The 23,647-nt window shown below is 45.8% G+C and overlaps 1 protein-coding gene across 7 annotated transcripts in view; it reads right to left on the bottom strand.

Moving 5' to 3' along the window:
* CYRIB (CYFIP related Rac1 interactor B) overlaps positions 1–23,647 on the bottom strand; it is a 261,661-nt gene that overhangs the window by 188,123 nt on the left and 49,891 nt on the right. For 3 of the 7 annotated variants that reach the window (XM_089677500.1, XM_089677499.1, XM_089677496.1), the window contains exon 1: positions 2,865–3,015. The exons of the other annotated variants lie outside the window; for them this stretch is intronic. The gene's annotated coding sequence lies outside the window, so the exon portion shown is untranslated. Of the gene's footprint in view, positions 1–2,864; positions 3,016–23,647 lie in introns of those variants that run through there. 7 annotated transcript variants of the gene reach the window in all.

Here is a 23,647-nt window from a genome sequence, read left to right as displayed (position 1 = left end):
CGGCCAACCCACTGCCGTACCAATCTACCGGACACATCGCCCAACCCACTGCCATACCAATCTACCGGACACATCGCCCAACCCACTGCCATACCAATCTACCGGGCACATCGGCCAACCCACTGCCATACCAATCTACCGGACACATCGGCCAACCCACTGCCATACCAATCTACCGAACACATCGGCCAACCCACTGCCATACCAATCTGCCGGACACATCGGCCAACCCACTGCCATACCAATCTGCCGGACACATCGGCCAACCCACTGCCATACCAATCTACCGGACACATCGCCCAACCCACTGCCATACCAATCTACCAGACACATCGCCCAACCTACTGCCGTACCAATCTGCCAGACACATCACCCAACCCACTACCATACCAATCTACTGGAAACATCGCCCAACCCACTGCCATACCAATCTACTGGACACATCGCCCAACCCACTGCCATACCAATCTACTGGACACATCGCCCAACCCACTGCCATACCAATCTACCGGACACATCGCCCAACCCACTGCCATAGCAATCTACCGGACACATCGCCCAACCTACTGCCATACCAATCTACTGGACACATCGCCCAACCCACTGCCATACCAATCTACTGGACACATCGCCCAACCCACTGCCGTACCAGTCTACTGGAAACATCGCCCAACCCACTGCCATACCAATCTACTGGAAACATCGCCCAACCCACTGCCGTACCAGTCTACTGGACACATCGCCCAACCCACTGCCATACCAATCTACTGGACATATCCACTGAACTCCTGCCCATAGCAACCCATCCACTTCCCCTAAAAACAGATCTACTGGACATGGCAACCAATCCACTGCTCATACCAACCAATCAGCTGTTTTTGCATCTGAAAGATGAACCTGGCTGCTTGCTACAGACCTGGTTCTGCTCATGACACACTGCCGTGCCGCACAGGTGAATGATGTGTGGAGTGCGCCCTCAGGGCCAGCAATACTGACACAGAAGATGATGGAACTGTCACTGAATGTCAGAACTGAAAGTGCAAAGAGCCATGGTGGAAGTAATGATGGAGTATGCTGGTATGTATGGGGGGGCAGGGACATAGCAGCCTGGGTATAAAAGATAAAGGGGGGGGCACTGATATGACAGGTTATATATATGGGGGGGGGCAGCACTGATATAAAAAGATATGCATGAGTGGGTAGCTGATATGACAGGATATGTATGTGTGTGGTGGGGGGGGAGAGACCGATATGAAAGGATATGGGGGGGGGGGGGGGAGACCGATACGACAAGATATGTAGGGGCGGGGGGAGGACACTGATATGACAGGATATGTATGGGGGGGCACTGTTATGGCAGGAAATGTATGGGGAGGGGGGACACTGATATGACAGGAAGAGGGGGGGGGGGGACACTGATGACAGGATATGTATGGGGGGGGGCAATGATATGACAGGATATGTATGGGGGGGGCAATGATATGACAGGATATGTATGGGGGGGCAATGATATGACAGGATATGTATGGGGGGGCAATGATATGACAGGATATGTATGGGGGGGGCACTGATAAGACAGGATATGTATGGGGGGGGCACTGATAAGACAGGATATGTATTGGGGGGGGAGACAGGATATGTATGGAGGGGGGGCACTGATATGACAGGATATGTATGGGGGGGCACTAATATGACAGGATATGTATGGGGGGCACTGATGACAGGATATGTATGGGGGGCACTGATATGACAGGATATGTATGGGGGGGGCACTGATATGACAGAATATGTATGGGGGGGGCACTGATATGACAGGATATGTATGGGGGGGGGCACTGAGATGACAGGATATGTATGGGGGGGCACTAATATGACAGGATATGTATGGGGGGCACTGATGACAGGATATGTATGGGGGGGGCACTGATATGACAGGATATGTATGGGGGGGGGGCAATGATATGACAGGATATGTATGGGGGGGGGCACTGATAAGACAGGATATGTATGGGGGGGGGGGAGACAGGATATGTATGGGGGGGGCACTGATATGACAGGATATGTATGGGGGGCACTAATATGACAGGATATGTATGGGGGGCACTGATATGACAGAATATGTATGGGGGGGGCACTGATATGACAGAATATGTATGGGGGGGCACTGATATGACAGAATATGTATGGGGGGGCACTGATATGACAGAATATGTATGGGGGGGGGCACTGATATGACAGAATATGTATGGGGGGGGCACTGATATGACAGGATATGTATGGGGGGGCACTGATATGACAGGATATGTATGGGGGGGGGGGGGGGCACTGAGATGACAGGATATGTATGGGGGGGGGGCACTGATATGACAGGATATGTATGGGGGGGCACTGATATGACAGGATATGTATGATGAGGGGCACTGATATGACTGGATATGTATGGGGGGGGGGGCACTGATATGACTGGATGTGTATGGGGGGGGCCACTGATATGACAAGATATGTATGGGGGGGGCACTGATTTGACAGGATATGTATGATGGGGGGCACTGATATTACAGGATATGTATGGGGGGGCACTGATTTGACTGGATATGTATGGAGGGGGGCACTAATATGACAAGATATGTATGGGGGGGCACTGATATGACAGGATATGTATGATGAGGGGCACTGATTTGACTGGATATGTATGGGGGGGGCACTGATTTGACTGGATATGTATGGGGGGGCACTGATTTGACTGGATATGTATGGGGGGGGACACTGGTAAGCGGTGTATAGGGGAGGGGGAGGAAGACCTCGGTGTATTATGGAATACTGTAGGCCCGGAGCTCGGTGACCCGGCCGGGTGTCTCTCTCACCTGACGGGCGGCGCTCCTCCTCCTCCTCGGGCCTACATTCACAGCTTCCTCCTCATTCACTCTCCCGGCTCTGACACACACACTGCAGCACCAGCAGCGACAGCGAGCACAGAGGGGTGTGTCTCTAAGCGCAGCACCGCCTCCTTCTCCTTTCACTTTGACACCCTCGGGGCAGAGATGGGAGAACCAACATGGCGGGAAAGTGACTTCCGGCCGCCATATTGCGATTGTCAGGCGAGGATATTGGTTGGCAGATTGGAGATATGTGGAGAAATGACTCACAGTGACGCTCAATGCACTGAGAGCTGCATTATGTACAATACTCGGAGATAGTGTTCTTCATGGTTAATAAACAGAACTATACAACCTCCAGTAACCCTTTCACTGTCTGAGCTGTTTTTGCTTTTTTTTTTACATGTCGACATTATCATTTTAGGCCTGAAGGTTAAATAAATCCCCGAAAACATGATCTATTCTGAAAACAGACGCCATAGAGAATAAAATACTTGGAGTTCTAATTTTTTCATGTCACACAATATTGGTGCAACGGCTTAGGAAAGGCAACATTTCAGTAAAAAATGCACTAAAGTTAATTTTGGGGCACATGAATTGAATAAATGACCCAATTGTGATGATAAAATATAAAAGATGAGGTTGCATCAAGTAAGTAGATACCCAACATGCCAAACCTTAAAATTGGAGACAAACTTCTGCACCTCATATGTTCTATAGGAGATGCTTGAAAAGCTCATAACAGGCTATCAGTTTAGCGTGATCTGTGGATACTAGGCCTAGAATTCGTGCTCTCACTGCGCTGGGTGTGAGGCGCTATGTAACATGTATTGCAAGCATCATTTTTGTGCGTAGGCGCCGCCAATGCATGCAGTTACGTTCCTACGGTCATGTATGTTGGGGCTCCAAATTTCGGGGGGGAGTTAAGTGCTTGGGTGTTAATTCAATGTTTTACTTTTTTTTTTTTTTTTAATTTAAACTTTTTTTCCATCACATGGGGACAAAAAGTCTGCTATGTAATGCATATTTTGGTGACGGGTCCTGTTTAACTGCTTCCCGTCTGCCCACAGCCTATATATGGCGGACGGGAAGCAGTGCTGGTGCTGGATCACATTACTGCTGTGTCCGGGTGATCACATGGTAAAATGCCATGTGATTGCTGTGTCCAATCACAGCAATCAAATAGTAATCTGAGAAGTGAAAGCAAACATTGGTTCTCTGTGCTCTTACATAGATATGCTGTGAGAGCGGAGAGGAGCCATGCTGCAGCCTGTGAGTGTGCATATACACTCACAGACTGCACTGCCAGCCACCCCACTGTCCCTGATCACTGCCCCATCGTAATGTAATAAACAATGCAGTCAGCCCTGTCACCTGTCCATAGTCCTCACAATAACACCAACACACACCATACCAATGTCCTGATCACCATCATACCAGTACTCTGATCACCGCCATACTCCATACTAGTGTCCTGATCACCGCCATACCAGCACTCTGATCATCGCCAAAGCCCATACCAGTGTGCTGATCACTGCCATGTGCCATACAAGCGTCCTGATCACCGCCATATGCAATACCAGTGTCCTGATCACCGCCATACCCCATACCAGCACTCTGATCACCGCCATATGCAATACCAGTGTCCTGATCACCACCCTACCAGCACTCTGATCACCGCCATACTCCATACCAGTGTCCTGATCACTGCCATGTGCCATACAAGCGCCCTGATCACCGCCATATGCCATACCAGTGTCCTGATCACTGCCACGTGCCATACCAGCATCCTGATCACTGCCATGTGCCATACAAGCGTCCTGATCACCGCCATATGCAATACCAGTGTCCTGATCACCGCCATACCCCATACCAGCACTCTGATCACCGCCATATGCAATACCAGTGTCCTGATCACCACCATACCAGCACTCTGATCACTGCCATATGCAATGCCAGTGTCCTGACCAATGTTATACACCATACCAGTGTCCTGAGCTCTGCCATGTGCTATACCAGCACCCTAATCACCTCCATATACCATACTAGCATCCTGATTACCACCATGCACCATACCAGAGCCCTGATCACCACCACATGTCATACAAGCATCCTGATCAGCACCATACTCCATACCAGCATCCTGATCACCGCCATACTCCATACAAGCATCCTGATTACCACCATACTTCATACCATCATCCTGATCACCGCCATACAACATACCAGTGTCCTGATCACCGCCATACACCATACCAGCATCCTGATCACCGCCATATGCCATACCAGTGTCCTGATCACTGCCATGTGCCATACCAGCACCCTGATCACTGCCATATACAAGCATCCTGATCACCGCCATATGCCATACCAGTGTCCTGATCACTGCCATGTGCCATACCAGCATCCTGATGACCACCATACACCATACCAGCATCCTGATCACTGCTATACACCATACCAGCATCCTGATCATCGCTATACTCCATACAAGCATCCTGATTACCACCATACTTCATACCAGCATCCTGATCAACGCCATACCCCATACTAGTGTCTTGATCACCACCATACCTCATACCAGCGTCCTGATCAGCACCATACGCCATACCAATGTTCTGATCACCACCATGTGCTACACCAGCATCCTGATCACTACCATACACCATACCAATGTCCTGATCACTGCCATACCAGTGCCTTGATCACTGCCATACCTGCAACCTGATCACTGCCATACACCATATCAGCATCCTGATCACCCCATATGGCATACCAGTGTCCTGATCACCACCATACTCCATACCAGCATCCTGATGACCTCCATACCCCATACCAGTGTTCTGATCACCCCATATGCCATACTAGCATCCTGATCACCATCATACCCTATACCAGCGTCCTGATGAACGCCATACTCCTTACCAGCATTCTGACCACCCCATATGTCATACCAGCGTCCTGATAACTGCCACACGTCATACCAGCATCCAGCATTTTAGGGTCTCAACTGATACATTTATAAATATAAATACTATAGTTTGTGGACTCTATAACTTTCACAGAGACTAAATAATATACACTGTTTTGGCTTTTTTTTTTTACACAAAAAAAATAGCAGAATACATTTTGGCCTAATTATGATTAATTAATTAGTTAATGTATTTATTAATTTATGAAGAATGTTTATTTGCAAAATATTTTAAAATACAAAACTAAGTAAAAATGTAAAAAAAGTTTTAAAAACTTTTGGTATTTTTTCATTTACAGTATCTCACAGAAGTGAGTCCACCCCTCACATTTTTGTAAATATTTTATTATATCTTTTCATGTGACAACACTGAAGAAATTACACTTTGCTACAATGTGACGCAGTCAGTGTACAGCTTGTATAACAGTGTAAATTTGCTGTCCCTTCAAAATAACTCAACACACCGCCATTAATGTCTAAACCGCTGGCAACAAAAGTGAGTACACCCCTAAGTGAAAATGTATATAATTAACAAGCATGGGCAATCTGACAATACGTGGGCAACAAACAGGCAACTGATATAGTACACAGGAACTTTTAACAATACGTGGATAACAAAAGGGCCACTGTTATCAAACATGGGCAATCTGATAATCCATGGGCAATCCTGACAATACACAGGCAACAAACCACAAACTGCCATAATTTGGGAGTTCTCCCAAACCCCGCCTCCCTATCCTTCTCCTCCTTCGAGGCCCACTGCGTCAGACTATTCTCCCCAACCCCCCTGAAGATTGCTGTGATATACCGGCCTCCTGGATCCATACCCCGCTTCCTGGATGACTTTTCCTCCTGGCTACCCTTCTTCCTCTCCTCTGAGCTACCCACCATCATTCTTGGGGATTTCAACCACCCTGTAAACCTCGACAACCCAGACACAGCCCGTCTCCTCCACTTAACCTCCTCTTTTGCACTTGCACAGTGCATACAATCCACCACCCACTCCGACGGTAATATCCTTGATCTTGTCTTCTCCAACCACTGCGCTCCCCACAACCTCACTAACACCCCCTTTCCTCTCTCTGACCACAACCTGATTACCTTCTCTATCTCCTCGTCCTCCAACGCCTACCCCTCCAAATGTCACACTACTACCAGCCGTAACCTCCGCAACCTTAACCCTGCCCCCCTCCACTCTGCAGCTGATCAACTCCATGACAGCATTCTCCCCCTGTCCTGCCCCGACTTGGCTATGACTGCCTTCAACAACACGCTGTCAACAGCCCTTGACTCACTAGCGCCTTTAACCACACGCAACATCAGACCCCGACCGCTCCAGCCCTGGCAGACTGATCACACCAAAACCCTCAAACGACACAGTCGTGCCCTGGAGCAACTATGGCGCAAAACACAATCCCAACAAGCCTTCACCCACTACAAATCTGCCTTCCCCACCTACACCTCCTTCCTCCACGCAGCCAAACAAGCCTACTTCCTGACCCTCATCAAGACCCTCTCCTCCAAGCCTCGCCGACTCTTCTCCACCTTCAACTCTCTACTCTCTCCACCCCCACCTCCACCCAGCACCTCACTCACCACCCTTGAGATTGCCAATCACTTCAAAAACAAGATTGACACAATTCGCAAGGACATTGCCGCAACTCACACGCCCTCTCAACCCGTCCCCTCTCACACAGCTACCCCCTCATCCCCCCTCCCCCTCGATATTACCCGCAGGGACTTCGTCACTGCTCAAACTCCCTCCAACCCCGTTCCCCCTCACTCAGCTACCCCCTCATCACCCCTCTCCCACGGCCCCACCACTGCTCTGACCTCCTCTTCCACCCCACCCTACATTCCTCATACTGAAGCTCCCCCAACACTCCACTCCTTTGACCTTACTACCATCGAGGAAGTCTCCAAGATCCTCTCTGATGCCCGCCTCACCACCTGCCCCCTCGACCCTATCCCCTCACAATTCCTACGACCTCCCTCCCCCTCCATCCTACGCTCCCTCACCCACATCTTTAATCTCTCCCTCTCCTCCGGCACTTTCCCCTCCCCACTGAAGCATGCACACATCACCCCCATACTTAAAAAGCCCTCCCTGGACCCCAATGACCCGAACAACCTCAGACCCATCTCCCTGCTCCCACTTACATCTAAACTCCTCGAGCGCCTCGTCTACACCCGCCTATGCTCTCACCTCAACGACAACAACCTCCTCGATCCCCTACAGTCTGGCTTCCGTCCCCTACACTCCACCGAAACCGCCTTACTCAAACTCTCCAACGACCTTCTAACCGCCAAAGCTAATGGCCACTATTCAGTGCTCCTACTCCTTGACCTCTCTGCGGCCTTCGACACAGTTGACCACCCCCTCCTCCTCAAAATATTACACTCCCTCGGCCTCAGAGATTCTGCTCTCTCCTGGATCTCATCCTACCTGTCACAACGCTCTTTCAGCATTACCTATAATGCTACCACCTCCCCCTCACTCCCCCTCTCTGTTGGGGTCCCTCAAGGCTCTGTCCTTGGGCCCCTTCTCTTCTCCATCTACACCTCCTCCCTTGGCCAACTCATACACTCTCACGGCTTCAACTACCACCTCTATGCCGACGACACACAAATCTATCTCTCAACCCCCCACCTCACCCCCTCGGTCTCTGCCCGAATCACACACCTACTGAGCGACATATCAGATTGGATGTCGCTCCACTTCCTTAAACTGGATCTCTCCAAAACCGAGTTTCTTGTCTTCCCCCCAGCCAGAACCCCACCCCCCATTGACTTCTCCATCACATCCAACAACGCCAATATCAAACCCGCCCTGCAGGCCAGAGTACTTGGTGTCATTCTGGACTCCAACCTATCCTTCCAGCCCCAAGTCCAATCTTTAACAAACTCGTGCAGACTCCACCTCCGCAACATCGCCAAAATCCGCACGTTCCTAACCCCAGAAACCACTAAACAGCTCATCCACTCCCTCATCATATCACGACTCGACTACTGCAACTCCCTCCTCACTGGCCTGCCTCGCCGCTGGCTATCCCCGCTTCAGTCGATCCTGAATACGGCTGCCAGACTCATTCACCTTTCCAACCACTCCGTTTCCGCCACCCCCTTCTGCCGATCCCTCCACTGGCTTCCGATTGCGCAACGGATCAAATTCAAAATCCTAACACTGACGTACAAAGCCGTCCACCATACTGCCCCGAACTACATCACTGACCTAATATCCAAGTACCGCCCAGCACGCACACTCCGCTCCTCACAAGACCTCCTTCTCTCTAGTTCCCTGGTCTCCTCCTCCCATGCCCGCCTCCAGGACTTCTCCAGGGTGTCACCCATCCTCTGGAACTCCCTTCCCCAACCCATCAGACTATCACCTACTCTCCTCTCCTTTAGGCGCACCCTGAAAACCCATCTCTTCAGGGAAGCCTACCCCCTGCTAACTTGACCGACCTCCTCCACTCTTCCTACCACTCCATCCCCCACAGCTATCTCCTCCTGTACCACTATCCCGTCCCTTCTAGATTGTAAGCTCGAAAGAGCAGGGCTCTCGATCCCCTCATGTTTTGCATTGTATTGGTATTGTTCTGTCACATGTTCTGTCCCCCTTTGTAATGTACAGCGCTGAGTGAACTATCGGCGCTTTATAAATACTGTATAATAATAATAATAATACAAAGGCATAATGACAATATGCAGGCAACAAATGTGCAGTAGTTATATGCCTGTGACAACACATGGGCAACAAATGGGCAATTGCTATGAAATGCTGGGTCATCTAACATTATGTGTGCATAAAATGGGCAACCGTTATTAAACATAGGCAATCTGATAATACATGGCAATTATGACAATACATGGGCAACAAATGGACAATTGTTAGTCTTGCCATAGATTATGCAACTTTATTTTGAAAATTTCTTGATTCCTCCATCAACACAGTCAGTCAGAATCCCTCCCACTGTGCTATTCTATTCTGACAACAGCAGCTTTCCCCACCATCAGAAAACAATGATCACTGCCAGCGGCTATAGCCGCTGGTAGTGATTGCAGAAAATAAACCCAGCAGACTGATTGTTATACAACCAGCCTGCCCACATACGGACTGAAATTAGGCCGGTTCCTGCTGAACTGGTCGATTCCCAATCTGTCTATGGCCGGCTTTAGACACAAAAAAACTCTGACAATATGCGGGCAACAAATTAGCTATTCTTACCACTGGCCAAGAACAAAAGGGTAGTTGTTAGTACATGGGTCATGTAGGCAACAAAGGAGCAATTGTTATCAAACATGAGCAATTGGACAATACGTAGACAACAAACAGGTGACTGTTATACTACACAGGTCCAGGGTGTCTTTAAGGAGGGGCAAAAGGGGCAGCTGCCCTGGGCCCAGTCATTGCTGTGGGGGCCAAAGCAGCTGCCCCATACTTGTCAGCTGTCCCGGTTTACATTCCCTTGTCCATTGAACTCTTCGTCCTGAGCTGTGCCCCGATATATCAGTGTGAAGTGTTGTCACTTATGTAGCAATCATGCCCACAGAGAAGGACGCAGTCCTCCATTTTGTTAAGAATTCTCCATGTTGTCCCATCATCCCCCCTTCCTCTCTGTTCATACACAGTGGCATATGGTGTGTGTATGTTGGAAGTGCCACAGGCCGGCCAGGGCACAGCAGGGAGCTCCGAGCTATAAACCATTTTTGAGCTGGGTGCCGGGCGGGCTGGGAAGCTGAGTAATCTGGCACCTCGTAAAAAGATAACCCAAGCCTTCCCCTCAGTTCAAAGACATTCCAGAGGAGTAAGGAACTAGATAACACTTTTAAAATCTATTTTTCCCATATGTCTCATATCTTGGAATATGAGAGACTTACATAAAAAACAGGCCTATCTTCAGATGGCACATGATTAGACAAATCGTTTGATAGGTCACACTCCCTGACTGGAATACCTAGGAAAGCAGAAACTTACATCCCTTGAACCCTTCAAATAGGTATTTCATATTTCATATGTACCCGTTCCTCAGATGCGTCTGCATACTAATCTACCTGAGGGTGGAATGGTACTTGTGCCTAGGACAAGTTATGAGCCAAAATATGAGTTACGAGAGATTTTGGTTCTAGTTTGCGTCTCCGCCCAGACTATCCCTCCATAAATGAGGCATTGGTCCTTGGCTTCAGAGACCCCCCGTGCTGGGGGACTACAAAATGGGCTGTCAGGCCTAAGAGTGGAAGTTGAAGAATTCTCCCTTTTTACATCAGAACCACCTTGGGAGACCGTGCCCTTTCGCTCTGAAACTTGATCTGCAAACCCAAGGCTGATTGGCAGGTACTTTAACCCTTTAACCTCCTTTCTGTTACCTCTTTGCTGTGCTATTGTTCTCTGTATATTTATATATATATTGGTTACATCTTTTTTCTGTAAATATTTTTATTGTACCCTTTTTACCTTTTAGTAATAAATCTTTCTTTCTGAAAGTGTTGAACTGTTTCTATAGCTCGTTAATGCAACTTACGAATTCCTGCCTCTAAAAAGAGCGCTACTGTGTTTGTTTAACCCTCTGTATAACCTGTCTGTGCCAGTGCTATACAGATGATTATCTCAACCATCATAGTGTTATTGCTGATATTGACAAGTTTCCTCTTTCTCTGTACAAAAAGGAGGTGGTGGCAGTGTGAAGGGTTAATTGTGTAATTAACCTGACCCAGTAACAATCGCTTCTGGTACATCTATTTGTGGTCCATTAGCTGGAAAATCGTTGTGCAGGGTTCAGCTGGGCATGGCATTGTTACGCATGTGACATCGCGGTTTCAGATTGGCTAGTCCTTCGGTCACGAGTTTGGTGAGAAGGTCAGGGGTCTGACGCGCGATCGTCACAACTTATGCTGCCCAGCTCTGCCCAATTGCCATGTACAGATGGCTCAGTTACATTGGTGGACAGTGTATATATTCTCATTACATTGGGATTTGGTGCAGAATCCTTTCAATCGCACTAGCTGTCAGTGTGAATGTCCCCCTTACACTGGGGGTCAGCGTAGACACTCCTCTTCATATTGGTAGGCGGTAAAAAAATCCTAACTTGCATTTGTGGTCAGTGTCGAATCCTCCCTTACATTGGTGGTCCATGTAGAAGCTCCCCTTAAATTTGTGGTCAGTGTAAATTTCCCCTTACATTGGTGGCCACTGTAGAAATATATTGGTTGTTGGTGTAAAATCCTCCATTACATTGGTTGTCAGTGTAAATTCTTCATTACATTGGATGCCACTGCAAATTCCCCATTACATTGTTGTTCAGTGTAAATTTCCCTTTACATTTGTGGCAAGTGCAGAATTGCCCTTACACTGGTGGTCAGTGTAAAAAAAACCCTTACATTGGTCATCGGTTTAAATCCCCCCTTACATTGTCGTCATGCAACCTTTAATCTCCATCCAGCACTGCCACTGCTCCCATCCCCCAAGCATTTCCACTGATCCCATCACACCACCAGCACTGTCACTCATCCCATCCCCCCAAACCTACTACTTCTCCCATCCCCCCACCACTGCTACTGATCCCATAACCCCCCCAGCTTTGCCGCTTATCACACCCTCCCCCAGAAGTGCCACTGATCACAGGAGTCCTAGGATCCCTATGAGTTTAATGTCTATTGGTGGGTCCCCTCACCTTCTCAGTTCATGGTGTGCAGGCAGTGAGGAGATGAAGTGCTGTAACCTTCAGCAACCAATCAGTGATATCTAATTAAGTGCTGTAACCTCTAGCAACCATTCAGTGAGCTGTAATGATGCACAGTAACTTCTAGCAATAAATAAGTGGTAATGATGTGCAGTAATCTCTAGCAACCAATCAGTGAACAGCAGTGATCTGCTTTAATCCCTATCAACCAATCAGTGAGCAATAATGATGTGCAGTAACCTCTAGTAACCAATCAGTTAGCAGTAATGATATGCAGTAATCTCTAGCAGCCAATCAGTGAGCGGTAATGATGTGCAGTAACCTCTAGCAACCAATCAGTGACCAGTAATGATGTGCAGTATCCTCTAGCAACCAATAAGTAAGCAAAAAGGATGTACAGTAACTTCTAGCAACCAATCTGTGAGCGGCAAGGATGTGCAGTAACATCTAGCAACCATTAGCAAGCCAAAATTATGTCCTGTAACCTCTAGCAACTAATCATTGAGCTGTAATGTGTGCTGCAACCTCTAGCAACCAGTCAATGAGCAGAAATGATATGCTGTAACCTTCAGCAACCAATCGCAATCACTGCCTGATCTGCTGCAGTAAACTGATTTTGATTATAGCAGGTGGAAAGTGAAATTAAATGGGGGGGGGGGGGGTGCAAGAAAATGTTTGCCCAGGGTTCAATCAATTTTAAAGACGGTCCTGCACAGGTCATATGACAATATGCAAGCAACAAAAGCTCAACAGTTATTATACACAGGCCATGTGACAATATGTAGCCAAATTTGACAATATGCGGGCAACAAACAAGCAATTCATACCATTTGCAGGCAACAAAGGGGAAATTGTTATAATACATAAGTCATGTGGTCAACTGCTATCAAACAAAGACAGACTGATAATACGTGGGCAACAAACGCCCAAACCTGACTATACATTTGCAACAAATGGGCAACTGTTGTAAAACAAAGGCAGTCTGACAGTATTCAGCAACAAACAAGCAATAGTTATAATACACAGGTCTTGTAACAATATGCAGGCAGCAAATTGACAGTTGATTAAAAACAAAGGAACTCTTACAATATACAGGCAACAAACAAGCAATTGTTACCATCTGCAGGTAGCAAAGGGGCAGTTGTTATAATACATGAGTCATGCTGGGCAACAAATGGGAGAATGTTATCAAACATGAGTAATATGGTAACACATGGGCAACAAAAAGGCATCTGTCATAAAACACAGGTAATCTGATAATACACAGGTAACAAATGGGCAAGTTATACTACACAGGTCTTGTGACAATATACAGTCAACAAATGGACAACTGTTCAAGAGCGGTCTGAACATGGATCTCTCTTCAGAGACCAAAGTTCGTGTGAATGAGCCCTAAAAATCAATACCAAGCAGCAACAGCAGCCGTGATCTTACTTTAAACCCATGAATACCAGGACATTTATAAACATCCCTCATGGAAGAAAAATATATTTTGAATTTATTTTAAAAATATTCTTCCCAAATATATTGACATATTTGAAATACTACTATTTTGTTCGTATTCAATATATTAAAAAAAAAATATATATAAATAGTATGTTGAAATTTGTTTTTTAGATATTATGTTTTTCTCCTCTAAAATCTAGGTGCGTCTTATGGTCAGGTGCGTCTTATGGAGCGAAAAATACGGTAAATAAAAAATATATGTGTGTGTGTGTGTATATATATATATATATATATACACACACATTTCAACACTGTATGTTGAATTGAAATTCTTTATATATTATAAAATATATGAAAAATATTTGTAAAAATACATTTTCAAATATACTGTATGTCTTTAAACATAGATTTAATCTACATTTTTGGAATGCATTTACAAATGTATGTAAAAATATATGTTAAAATTACTTTTTTTACATGTTAAAAAAAATATGAAGAATATATTTAAAAAACATATTTTTTCAAATATTTTTCATATATTTTGTAATATATAAAAAATGCATTTCAACATACAGTATATATATATATATATATCTATATTACAAAATATATGAAAGCTTTTAAAAAAATATATTTTAATAAATATATTCTTCATATTTTTTTAACATATAAAAAAGTAATTTTAACATATATTTCTACATACATTTGTAAATGCATTCCAAAAATGTAGATTAAATCTATGTTTAAAGACATACAGTATATTTGAAAATGTATTTTTAAAAATATTTGTCATATATTTTGTAATATATAAAGAATTTCAATTCAACATACAGTGTTGAAATGTGTGTGTAATGTGTGTGTGTATATATATATATATATATATATATATATATATATATATATATATATATACACACACACATATATATTTTATTTATTTTTTATTTACCGTATTTTTCGCTCCATAAGACACACCTAGGTTTTAGAGGAGAAAAACAAGAAAAAAAATATTCTGAACCAATGCATGACCAGAGACTGCGGACACAGTACAGGAGATGACCAGAGACTGCGGACATAGTACAGGAGATGACCAGAGAGTGCGGACATAGTACAGGAGATGACCAGAGACTGCGGGCATGGTACAGGAGATGACCAGAGACTGCGGGCATGGTACAGGAGATGACCAGAGACTGTGGACACGGTACAGGAGATGACCAGAGACTGCAGACACAGTACAGGAAATGACCAGAGACTGCGGACACAGTACAGGGGATGACCAGAGACTGCGGACACAGTACAGGAGATGACCAGAGACTGCGGACACAGTACAGGAAATGACCAGAGACTGCGGACATAGTACAGGGAATGACCAGAGACTGCGGACACAGTACAGGAGATGACCAGAGACTGCGGACACAGTACAGGGGATAACCAGAGACTGCGGACACAGTACAGGGGATGACCAGAGACTGCAGATACAGTACAGGAGATGACCAGAGACTGCGGACACAGTACAGGGGATGACCAGAGACTGTGGACATAGTACAGATGACCTGAGACTGCAGACAGTAAAGGAGATTACCAGAGACTGTGGACCTTTGGAGAGGGAGGGGCAGCGGGTACCTGACTTTGACAGGTACCCGCTCCCACTTCCGTGGAGTTGTCCTTCCTTCTTCCCGCGGCGGCTTCTGTGACAGCCGGGTGCCCACTGCGCATGCGCGAGAAGCGCTGCGCTTTGTGAATGGCCCGGAGCCTTCTGGGACCTGTCATGTGTCCCAGAAGACACCGGACCATTCACAAAGCGCAGCGCTTCTCACGCATGCGCAGTGGGCACCCGGCTGTCACAGAAGCCGCCGTGGGAAGACTGCAGCGCTGGAGCGAGGAACAGGTAAGGTCCTGCAGGAGAAAAGAGCTGACCGGCCGGCCCGATATTCTGACATGGTGGCGGCAGAAATACCAGACCGGCCACTTTATATTCACTCCATAAGACGCACTGACATTTTCCCCCCTTTTTTTGGGGAAAAAAGTGCATCTTATGGAGCAAAAAATACAGTATTTAAGGTACTTATATAGCGCTGTCAATTTACGCAGCGCTTTACACATATATTGTACATTCACATCAGTCCCTAACCCTCAAGGGGTGTACAATCTAAGGTCCCTAACTTACATTCATACATACACATACTAGGGACAATTTAGACAGGAGCCAATTAACCTACCAGCATGTCTTTGGAGTGTGGGAGGAAACCAGAGTACCCAGAGGAAACCCACGCAGGCACAGGGAGAACATGCAAACTCCAGGCAGGTGGTGCCATGGTTGGGATTTGAACTAATGACCCTAGTACTGCCAGGCGGAAGTGCTAACCATTTAGCCATATATATTTTGAAATATTATTATTATACAGTATTTATATAGCGGCAAAAGGTTTGCTCAGCGCTGTACATTATAGTGGGGTACACAGTATATGAGACAATACAGTAACAAAACAATACACGAGGGGTTCAAGGGCCCTGCTCTTTCGAGCTTACAATCTAGGAGGGAGGGTCTAGTGGTACAGGAAGAAGTGGCTGTGGGGGATGGAGTGGTGAGAGGAGTGGAGGAGATCGGCTGTTAGGTGAGGTTGGGATAGGCTTCCCTGAAGAGGAAGGTTTTCAGGGTGCGCCTAAAGGTGAGGAGGGTAGGTGACATTCTGATGGATTGGGGTAGTGAGTTCCAGAGGATGGGGGAAGCCCTGGAGAAGTCCTGCAGTCGGGCGTGGGAGGAGGAGACCAGGGAGCTAGAAAGTAGTAGGTCTTGTGAGGAGTGAAGATTACGGGTTGGGTGGTATTTGGGTATCAGGTATATATTGAATATGGTCAAAATTGAATGCATTTCAACATACAGTGTGTATATATATATATATATATTAATTATTATTATTATTTTTTTTTTTTAAATATATTGAATATGGCCAAAATTGTAGTATTTAAAATATATGTCAATATATTTCGGAAGAATGTTTTTTAAAATATATTTTTCTTCTTCCATGTGGGATACCTTGGTAAGCAAGGGGTTAAAGCCAATTGCACCTAATGAAAAATCCTGATTTTTACCTAAATTTCGGTTAAATGAAAGCTCTCAATTTTGCTCATCCCTACATGTCTATGATGGCATGTTTAAGTCCGTTAATGAGATCGTGAAGCGGCGGTGGTCAGCGTCTAGCCTGGGGCACCAAAAGCGTAACAAAACCAGTGATTTGAGCAGTACGACGCACATAGCTGGCCATTCCTGCATGCCGCTTATTTTTTTTATTACGCAATGTTTTTGTCTGCGCAGACAAGTTAATTGTGTCAGGTTAGACAGAGTACTGCAGCTGTGCGTGGGAGCCACTATCTGCTCCCACTGGGAATCCATTATAGTGTTTAGAGAATTAAGAATCGCTACAAATATAGAAGAAGCCGAAAGAGAAGCCAGCGCTTGTTTTGTCATCTACACGCACGCACATCATCACCGGCTATCGGTCACATGAAGACCCCCCCACACACACACACAAGGGTGGAGACGGCTATTGGAATGTATGGCTTTGCCAGAGTAACCTGCTGTGCTTCTGATACAGATCTTTTTTTTCCAATATCAGAAAAGCAACAAATTTAAGGGGTACTTCCACTTTCATGGGAAAAGCAGCAAATAAAAAAAATGATAATATAGCTTATAGAATTGCTATACAAGTCACATGGTTATGAAATGGTATTAAAAATGATCTTTCCTATTCAGAAACATAATATTCTGTACAACTCAATGCAATGTGGCAACATAGAGGCATTCCGTACACAGATGATGTACAGAATGCCCCTAGAAATGGCTTTTCCTGATTGTGAGATTGGCTCACTGATTTTCCCAGAAGTCTGAACTAAGATGGGCAGCACATTGGCTAAATGGTTAGTACTTCCGCCTGGCACTACTAGGGTCACTGGTTCAAATCCCAACCACGGCACCACCAGACTGGAGTTTGCATGTTCTCCCTGTGCCTGCGTGAGTTTACTCCAGGTACTCTGGTTTCTTCCCACACCCCAAAGACATGCTGGTAGGTGAATTGGATCCTGTCTAAATTGGCCCTAGTATGTACATGTAACTTAGGTACCTTAGATTGTACACCCCCTGAGGGTTAGGGACTGATGTCAATGTACAATATATATGTAAAGCGCTTCATGAATTGATGGCGCTCTAGAAGTACCTGTAATAAATAAGACACAATTTAGATTTTTGGCATCCCCTGCAATAAAAATGTCATTTTATGGTGAGATACTCCCAAAGGGAAATCAAGTCTAAAGGGATGCAGACCCTGCCACTTTCCTCATTAAAGCCCTGCAAGTGCAGCAGCTGATTGATAATTATGAAATCACCCCCATCCACATTCATTTTGCACATGGACACAGACAAACAGCTATTTCTACAGAAAAACAAAAGGTAAGAATCTTTGTCAAAGTTTCAAATTCCCTGCAATGTTCATAGATCACTCAGAGGGGAATTATTTTTTTTCTTAACAAAAGTCTTTATTCTAATAAATGAATAAGTTTAAATGTTACCAACAAAAAAATAATCATTGAAGTGACAGCAAGGCTGCATTCACACATGGGCATTTTGAATCTCTGGCAGAATAGCCACGACTCTGCCCACGATTTCAAAAAACTCTTCTGAAATGACATCGTGGAATGGCATGTTCAGCTGCCCTTTATTGTAACGGCACCTAAAAACACGGTGCTTTTCTACTTAGATTGTCGCACGATAAATTGCGCTGTGATCGTGGCATTCAGCATCGCTTGAAGCGCGTTGCCCCAGAAGAAGTTCAGAACAAAGGGTGCTACGATTAGCCCAGGTACCATGTGATAGCTAAGAAGAGAGGAGAGAGGGGCGCCGGACTAAGTGCAGCATTAATAGTAACAATTTATTGCATAAAAAACAAATGGCAACTCACTGGAAGTGTGAACAATATAAGCATGTCACCCCGTAATGTGGTCTAAAGGATTCCCGGGAGTCGGTGGAGGACAAGGAGAGTCCAGCAGTCAGACTGGTAGCTGGAGCGGACCTCCTGGAGTGGTGTCAGGGTCCTGTCCACAGCAGGAGTTCTGGAAGATCTGGCATTTCTGCCAGTACTCTACATGGCCGCAGAAGTACACATCAGCCTCAATCTGGTGCTAGATGGCCTTTATAAGGAGGCGCATCACTTCCACTAGTTGCTGGATGATCTTTAGCTCCCCGTGCCCTGGTCCTGGTTCCTGTGATTCTGACTTGTGATTTCCTGTTACCGACTCGGCTTCCTCCTGGACCTGTCTACTCTAATTTACCCCTGATCTGACCTCGGCTTGGCTTACGGATAGTCTCTCTCTCTCTCCTCTGTGAATGACCTCGGCTATCCCATCTGACTACAACCACTCTGATTCCCACCTGGTACCTGACCTTGGCTTGAACCGACTACACATCCAAATCCTGGAAGGGCTTGCATACCACGCACAGGCGCCTCCTGTCTGCACACCCTTCTCCGTGCACCAGCTGTGCTTCTGAGTGGATCACCAACAATGGTTGGACCACCAACCATTACTCCTACAGGCGACCTGTGCAACTTTGGGCCAGACTCCCGCTGTCCCACTCTCAGGGGAGTCCAGAACTTAGCCCCAAGGGAAGCCCACTCTCCATTGGCCTCCATCCCCAGGTACGTGATAAGTGGCCAGCTGCCGTAGGGAACTGTTGAAGGGAACCAGCCTGGAATGCAAATGGCGCCAGGGCGGACGTGACGTCAACGTTGGAGTGTGATGACGTAAATGGGTGGCAGCGCGTTACCGCAAATTTATGTAATCACGCTCCAACATTGACGTCACATCCGCCCCAGCGCCATTTGCCTTCCAGGCTGGTTCCCTACGGTGGCTGGCCACTCCAGGAGATCTGCTCCAGCTACCAGTCTGTTGCCTGGACTCTCCTTGTCCTCCACTGCCTATATAGTACATACTTCTAGTGAGTTGCCATTTGTTTTTTATGCAATAAATTGCTGCTATTAATGCTGCACTTAGTCTGCGCCCCTCTCTTCTCTCTTCTTTGCTTACAGAGCCAGCTTTACTCTGAGGGTGCTGCCACTGATGCTGCCGTCCTTTGTCCACTGCCTTTTGGGAACACTCACAACTTGTTCCCCCCCTCTCCCTTCCCCCCTTCCCTTACCCTTTGGACTTTATTGATGGACTTTTTAGATTGTTGGACTTTTCAGTAGATCCATTGTACCCCTCCAGTGCCAAATATTTACTTACCATGTGATAGCTGTGGGTCAATCACAGCATCACAACAGTGAGCAAGCTGTCATGAATGGACGGTTTTGCTTACATGTAATCATGTGATCGCTATGATTGGTCATAGCGATCACATGATACCCTGGCCCCATACAGTGGTGAGGTACTGACAACTGTGATCCACTGTGTCCAACAGACACAATAGTCGCAGGATTGCACCGCCAAGCGCCCCCAGGCTGCTTCAGTGCACATGTGCACCTTGATGTACTGGCACGCTGCAGTGCCTCGGGGGAGATGGCTGCAGAAGTAAATATGCTGGCAGTCAGCAAGTGCTTAATTGTATACCCATTATTCACGGTTGACTCTAAACTGTGGGCTTTTCAGAAAATAAGGGGCACTGAAGTTTATCATCATATCTCGGGCACATGCAATTTTATATTTTTATTTTCATAAATCGTTGCACCAATATTGTGTGGCATAAAAAACTGGAACTTCCACCATTTAATTTCTGGGATGTCTTCATTCAGAAAATATATCATGATTGGGGGTTTTAGCTGATCATCAGTCCTAAAATAATGTTTTTAATGTGTGCAAAAAAACAGATCTGGCAACGAACTAAAGGCTGGATAGAGTAAGGGAGGGTTATAACCCCCGTCAATCCATTTTTTTTTTTTTTAACCATCTGGGTCTTGTTAAGGAGATTTCCCTTAACTTCCTGTCCCATTGCCAAAACAGGAAGTGAGAGAAAATCACTGTAAATTAAAGGAATCCCTTAAGGCCTTGGCCACCAGAACTAGTGTGCACTCAACTACTTTTCGGGGGACAACCCAAAATTTGAGATTTTCTTTTACTTTCACTTTCAATGATAATGGTAATCAGGACAAACATAGAGGGTGAATCTCCCTAATGAAGGCACAGAAAGCAATAAATATGTGACGGGTGATCCAATTCCTCTCCACTCTCTCCAAAACTAAAGAAAAAGTTTTGCCTTTAGTTATACTTTTATAAGCTGTAATGTTTTTTTTATTCAGCATCAAGATTAAAATTGCCCCATGGCTAAAAAAAACAAAAAAAACACTATCTTTATGGCAAACAACACATGCATCATAGCTTACTGAGTTTAGCCCGAAGGTCTGGTGCTTAGCTGAATTTGTAGGAGCGTGATTCACACAGTGCGGCTTTGGCACAGGTAGGGATTGGTTATTACTCATTCTGATTTAACCAGCAAACTATAAGAAGTAATGGCCAATCAATACTTCCCGTACTGGAACTCGATATTTCAAAGTTGCTTTGTAACCCTCTTGCAATTCTGCTTAGTCAATCGGCCACATTTTACGACGCCGGTTATATTACAGTCTCCCGTTTCACACTGTGTTATGGTTTGTTTCAACTCTAGAGACAGCAAAACTACTGATGCATCCGAAAGAAAAATTAGTCAGTAAAAAAAAGTATGAAATTGGATCTAATGTTAAACTTACGGTAGATGTAAACACTAACTGAACTATATATAGTTATATCACGACTTATGTCTTTATATACACTATATTGCCAAAGGTTTTGGGACACCTGCCTTTACACGCACATGAACTTTAATGGCATCCCAGTCTTAGTCCGTAGGGTTCATATATTGAGTTGGCCCGCCCTTTGCAGCTATAACAGCTTCAACTCTTCTGGGAAGGCCGTCCACAAAGTTTAGGAGGGTGTCTATGGGAAGGTTTGACCATTCTTCCAGAAGCACATTTGTGAGGTCAGGCACTGATGTCAGATGAGAAGGCCTGGCTCGCAGTCTCCACTCTGATTCATCCCAAAGGTGTTCTATCAGGTTGTAGTCAGGACTCTGTGCAGGTCAGTCAAGTTCCTCCACCCCAAACTCGCTCATCCATGTCTTTATAGACCTTGCTTTGTGCACAGGTGTGCAGTCATGTTGGAACAGGAAGGGGCCATCCCCAAACTGTTCCTACAAATTTGGGAGCATGAAAATGTCCAAAATGTCTTGGTATGCTGACGCCTTAAGAGTTCCCTTCACTGGAACTAAGGGGCCAAGCCAAACCCCTGGAAAACACCCCCACACCATAATCCCCCTCCACCAAACTTAACACTTGGCACAATGCAGTCAGGCAAGTACCGTTCTCCTGGCAACCACCAAACCCAGACACATCCATCAGATTGTAGAGAAATAGTATGCGAGCGCTATCTGAAACTACAGAGAATAGCCGCTAGAACACCAAAAAGGTAACCAAGGACAAACCTTCCAATCAATTTATATAAAGAAAAGGTGCAGCGCTAGATGTAAATATAACTAAACATAATGAAACAACATGATAAATGGACAGGAAGAAGACATATAATAACAATAAAATCGAGTGTAAATTGGTGAATTACACTGAGTGAATTAAAATGAGTGAATGTCCCAAAATGATTCAAACGCCCACATGGGGAACCAATAGATCCAATTGAAGTGCGTGAAACGGAAATCTGTGTATCACACAGTGGATGTGGGTATGAAAAATGCACACTCACCAGAAGTGCGTCACAAATGCGCATATAAGGTATATCGTCAGGTAGTGGTCATCTACTGCCAGAACAGGGTCAGAGTAATGCACCATCCAATCTCATCCAGGGTAGGTACTCCAATAAGGCCTTAACACTGTGTCACCGTCTGTGGTCCCTCTAAACCGGTTTCTGCAAGTGGGGACTCTCAATGAAGAGAGTCCAATAAGGGACACCACACAGCGTAATACTGTTGATACTGCTTTATTGCATAAAGGGGTAACACACCATTGTATAGGAAATGGGTTAAATAAATGAAAGTAAAACTGACCATGTACACTTCAGGATGGCCACCAGCGGTGGTCAGACGTCCAGAAAATGTAGCCCTCTGACGCGTTTCGTGCGATGCACATCATCATAGGGTGCTGGGCTTACATGCAGGGACGTCTGATAGCTCCTATTTATGTGGATAAATGTTTGAAAAAGGCGCCAGCGATTATCGGCATGCGCCGGTAGCCGAGAAAATGGCAGCCGCGATAATCGCTGGCGCCTTTTTCAAACATTTATCCACATAAATTGCCCATCAGTGCCCATCAGTGCAGCTAGTCAGTGCCTGGCAGTGGTGCCAGTCAGTGCTGTCAGTCAATGCCACCCATCAGTGCTGCCTATCAGTGCCCGTCATCAGTGCCAGCTCATCAGTGCCACCTATCAGTGCTGCCTATCAGTGCTACCTCTCCATGCCACCTCATCAGTGCCGCCTATCAATGTCCATCAGTGCTGCCTATCAGTGCAGCTTCATCAACGCACATCAGTGAAGGAGAAAAAATTACCTCTTTGCAAAACTTTATAATAGAAACAAATAACTTTTTTTCTCAAATTTTTTGCTCTTTTTTTTGTTTATAGCGCAAAAAATAAAACACCCAGCTGTG

This window comes from Staurois parvus, unplaced genomic scaffold (assembly GCF_062004578.1).
Source record: "Staurois parvus isolate SC_StPar_1 unplaced genomic scaffold, SC_StPar_1.0 ptg000187l, whole genome shotgun sequence".
NCBI lineage: Eukaryota > Metazoa > Chordata > Amphibia > Anura > Ranidae > Staurois > Staurois parvus.
This window is presented reverse-complemented; position numbering and strand designations above follow the sequence as displayed.